The sequence below is a fragment of the Octopus bimaculoides genome, chromosome 15, assembly GCF_001194135.2.
Source record: "Octopus bimaculoides isolate UCB-OBI-ISO-001 chromosome 15, ASM119413v2, whole genome shotgun sequence".
NCBI classification, from domain to species: domain Eukaryota; kingdom Metazoa; phylum Mollusca; class Cephalopoda; order Octopoda; family Octopodidae; genus Octopus; species Octopus bimaculoides.
The window spans coordinates 32,528,483-32,533,644 of NC_068995.1; the positions used below are offsets into that span (position 1 = coordinate 32,528,483).

Consider the following 5,162-nt stretch of genomic DNA (forward strand, 5'->3'; position numbering starts at 1 on the left):
ATATATATATATATATATACATTAATTCATATATTTGTTTTTAATGATTTGCTTTGCATTTACTTCGCATTGTTCTGCCCTTACCCACGATCCTTTATACAATATATTCTACACAGTGCTTCATAATAATTATTTCATTATATATATATATATAATTACGTAAATATTAGTCAGAGATTAGACAACCATCTAAGGGATAATCAATATCCAATATACTACTTGCGTTATACCTATTTATATCCAAACGCTTGCTGTTGCATGGCAATAGTACAATTGAATAATAGGTATAAGTGGAGGTAAACAAACGTTTATGCAGAATTTATAAGGCAAAAAAGAAAATGGAGAAGATATTCAATTGACAAATATCAGCAAGATCTATTTATTAATTACAATTATAGGAATAAATAAGTAAATAAATAAATAAGTACAACTCTACTCTTATAGATGTTTCTACTTTGGGGATCCAGCCCGCCAAAGTTGACACATCATACAACAATTATACAAAAATTGAACCCCAAAGCTTCATCAGAGAGTCCATAATGGTCTCTCTGATACTCTCCGATGAAGCTTTGGGGTTCCATTTTTGTATAATTTTTGCATGATGTCAACTTTGGGACCCCCACAGTAGAAACAGCTGTAAGAGTAGAGTTGCATTCATTCATTCATTCATTTATTTATTTATTCCTATGATTGTAATTAATAAATAGATCTTGCAGATGTTTCTCAATTGAATATCTTCTCCATTTTCTTCCTTGAGTGTCACGGTTTGAAATTTTTTGATCAAAGATTTACAGGATCAGAGCTGACCTACAGATAAACAACTACAGATTTTCAAGTTGAATACTAATTAATCAATTTTGCCAGTGTCGAAAACCTGTAAACGTCATAAACACAGCCACTTTTCTCTGGCTGTCGTAAAATAAGAGAAACAAACAACAAAGTGTACAAAAATGCAGAGAATGTTATAAATAAATGCCAAAGCCTCCTCGTGGTCGCTAGGCCAGTTAGGAATAGTGACAGAATCTCCTTCCAACCACACTCTACCGTCTAAAAAATAAGAGTTACACTACTACTGAAAATCCACGTGATGATCTTGGCTTCAGTATTCTAATCATAGGTTTGATGGATCAGGGCCGCCTTGAAGTTAAATAGCAACAACAACAATGCAGAACAACAATGACAAAATCTGAAGTCAAAAATAATTTTCAGCGTTGTTGTTTTGATGTTGATGATAGAGCAGACCTTCTGTCAAAAGCCTTCCAACAGTGACCCATCTCACGGCTAAATGCAATATTTTGTCGGGCTTATTATGAAATGTGTTACAATGTGAAGCTCCAGATCTTTTTTTTTTTTTTTTCTGTAAGATAATGTCAAATATTTCCTTCGTGATAGGGTGTGATTTGAAGAAATTGGGCCGCTATTTCTGGCAGGTTGAATCATTATTGAAATGGCTAAGAAAATAAATTTTATATGAATTACTTACGCTTAGCAAATGCAACCAGTGGGAAAGCCGGAAAAGTAATTTATGAATATGCAGAGACAATGGAGCATATTCCGAATTGTGAGGTGAGAAATGACGTCATATAAGGATTATCGTCGTTGACGTAACAATGCCGATAACTAAAATGGCAGAAAGCGAAGTTAATGAGGTCGATAAGAGTGCATGTTGATTTTAATTTTGCACTGCAAGTATAGTATCCATAACTAACATTCTATTTTTGTGAGGGACTATAAATATATTAGGTTGGGTAAAAAGTTCTCTCAGTTTATTTTTAAAGAAAAATAAACACAAGTTTTAAACATATTGCGATTTATTCAATCAAAGATATAATTGTCACTTAGTTTCAGTATCTTCTGCCTTCTTGCCGGCAGATCCATTATTTCCTGCTCAAAGAATTTCCTGTCTTTACCGGCAGAACTCTTCCAGGTGAACTTTTACACCTTTTTCACCTTATCTATTCAATGAATTCTGAAGAGACTGAAACTGGTGGAAATCTGAAGGCACAAAGGCGGGTGAATATGGAGGATGAATCAAAACTTCCCAGCCAAGCCCCAGTAATATATGCCACGTGTGCAAAGACGTGTGCAGTATGGCATTGTCCTGATGAAAGAGAATACCCATGTAATTAGTAAGCTCTGGGTGCTTCTGGTGGGTCACTGTGCTTAATTTGTCCACCTGGTCACATCTGGTTTCAGTGCTTATCAACTGTTTTCTTGCCTTTTTTAAGGATCTAAATTACCTTAAAAGAGACAAGGAAACGGTTGATAAGTACTGAAGTGGTCAGTCTTAACCTCCTTATCATTTTATTATCTCTAAATGCTTTATTTTACTTTATTCTGCATTTTATTTTTTAGTCTGTTTAGAACTCTCTTCCTTATAATTTGACCATTGGCGCAAGCATAGCTGTGTAGTAAAAAACTTGCTTCCCAACCACATGGTACCTTCAGTAAGTGTCTTCCACTATAACTTCGGGCTGACCAAAGCCTTGTGAGTGGATGTGGTAGAAGAAAACTGAAAGAAGACCATTACATATATATATATGATGGCTTCCCCCTCGTTATCGAGTATGGCCATTGCACGAAGCTTAACTTAACGGTGCTGTGATCGAATGTGACTTTTTAGCCCAGCCAAAGATTTACAATGTCTTGCACAGAGTTGGCATCCAAAACCTTTACTGGTAATAGCTGGCTGTTGTTGTAATTGGGCTCCATGTACCTTTGCGTGTCGTTTAAGTCCTCCTGCTGAACCACACTCCCTTCCACATGCTCGACAGACATGATTAGTATGGTGTGTAGCATCATCACCAGCGGCCTGGTAGTTAATCATCGGTCTTGCTTTATGATTACGAAGGTGACTCATGAGTCCAGCTTTACTGAGGCACGGTCTTGCACAGACACTGCATGTCAGTGTCATTGGAAGACCTTTACCATCTGGAAGTGCAACAACAATGCCCTTCCTGACATCCCTCCTTAATTTCTCATGTGCAATTCGTGATTTATCAAAAGTAGTTGTCCCCTCATGCACAATCCTTCTCCACCTGCCATGGTCAGTAGCTATGCCTTCCCACGTGTTAAGAGAGATGTTAGCATCTCTCAAGGAAACCTTCAGCAAGTCTTTTATATCTCTTTATATCTCATTTTTGGTTTATGTGGAGGTCGTTCTCCTTTAGCTATCTCTCCATAAAAGAGTTGTTTTGGCATCCTTGAATCTTTCATTCTGACCAGATGACCACTCCATCTGAGCCTTTGCTTCAACACAAGAGCCTCCACACTTTCACACCGAGAGCTTTCCAATATCTCAAAATCACTGATGCGGTCCTCCCACTTGATGCCACAGATCCGTCTGAGATACATCTGATGGAAATGTTCCAGTTTTTTAAGGTGGTATCGATATGTGACCCAGGTCTCGCAGGCATAAAGAAGAGAAGAGAGTACACACGCCTTGTACACCTTTATCTTTGTCTTCCTGCATATGTCTCGCCGACCCCAGAGACGTCTTTCTAGCCTTCCGAAAGCATCACTTGCTTTCCTAATTTTGTATGGAATTTCATTGTCCAAATTGCCATATCTATTAACAGTGCTTCCCAAGTAGACAAACTGATCGACTACACCAAGTCTTCTACCATACACATAGATATTTGGTTCAATATACTGCTTACCAGGGGCAGGTTGGTACATGACAACAGTTTTCTTGAGATTGACTGTCATTCCTAAGGCAGTGTAAGCATCAGAGAATGCATTCAAAATGTGTTGCATATCAATCTCTGTGTGCGCTACTAAATCACAATCATCTGCATACAAAAGGTCTCTTATGATAGAGGTAAATACCTTTGTTTTTGCAGCAAAGCGCCTGATATTAAATATGCTGCCAGAGGTTCGATAATGGATGTAAACACCATATCTACAATTTCTAAATGCGATACAGAAAACCATTGCAAAATATATGGCGAATAGAGTCGGTGCCAGAATATCCCCTTGTTTCACTTCATTTTGTATTGAAATGGGCTCCGACATTTTACCTCTAACATTAACCCTACCCTTCATGTCTTCACAGCAAGGAACTTTTCAGGACAACCAAGTTTCTGGAGGACTTTCCATAGTGCTTTTCTATTAACTGTATCGAAGGCCTTTGTCAGATCGACAAAAACCTGATATAAATCGAGACCCTGTTCCACACACTTTTCCTGAAGCTGTCTAGCTGAGAAGATCACATCAGCAGTGCAGCGTCCCACACGAAAATCAGATTGACTTTCTGGAAGAACACAATCTGCAACGTGTTTCAACAAACGGTCCAGATGTACCCTGCATAAAACCTTTCCTGCGACAGAAAGCAATGATATTCCCCTGTAGTTACCACAATCATTCCTGTTACCCTTTCCCTTATATAAGACCACCATTACTGTATCTCTCCAGTCCTCAGGTACAGATTCACTATCCCATATCCTGCCAAACAAGGAGTGAAGTTGCTGTAGAAGTTTCTTACCACCATGCTGCAACAACTCTGCATGAATACCATCCAAACCCGGAGACCTCCCATTATTCATCCTTGAAACAGCCACAGCGACTTCTTTCAAGAGCTCTCACAGGTAATTCAGGGATGCGATTGAGAACATCCTCACTAACCATAGACTGCTGATTCAAGAGTTCATCAAAGTGTTCTTGACACCTTTGCAAAATTCCTTGTGAATCACGAAGAAGTTCTTTACCATCCCTGCTTCGAAGTGGTGTCATCAGAGAAGAAGTCGGTCCATAAACCTCTCGCAAGAGCCCATATAACAACTTTGTGTTATTGGAATCCGATGCCGCTTGTATCTCATCAGCCTTCTTACTCCAACAGGTATCCTTCATTTGAGAGAGCCTCCGCCTCACACGTGATTTCACATCTTTAAGTTCCCTATGCAATACATTTCTCTCCTGTGGCTTTGCTAACAAATAGCGTGACAAAGTACGTCTTTTAACAGCCAATAAATCATCAATATGTTCATCATTTTCTTTAAACCAATCTTGATGCTTTCTTTGTATCAATCCCAGAACTTTCCTGCCTATATCATAAACTGACTTTTTGAGGGTCGACCAATCTTCCCCAAAATCTGCAACATTCATTTCCTCTCGTAAAGTTCTCTTCACGCCATTACAACTAAGACGAGCAACGTTCAGTCTTT

The 5,162-nt window shown here is 38.6% G+C and overlaps 1 protein-coding gene across 2 annotated transcripts in view; it reads right to left on the reverse strand.

Annotated features, from left to right (window-relative positions):
• The window catches only part of LOC106878220 (uncharacterized), a 43,557-nt gene extending 41,985 nt beyond the window's left edge, over positions 1–1,572 (reverse strand). The window contains exon 1 of one of the 2 annotated variants that reach the window (XM_014927371.2): positions 1,484–1,572. The gene's annotated coding sequence lies outside the window, so the exon portion shown is untranslated. The remainder of the gene's footprint in view (positions 1–1,483) is intronic. The other variant, XM_014927373.2, reaches the window with a different exon arrangement.
• Positions 1,573–5,162: the final 3,590 nt, after the last annotated feature.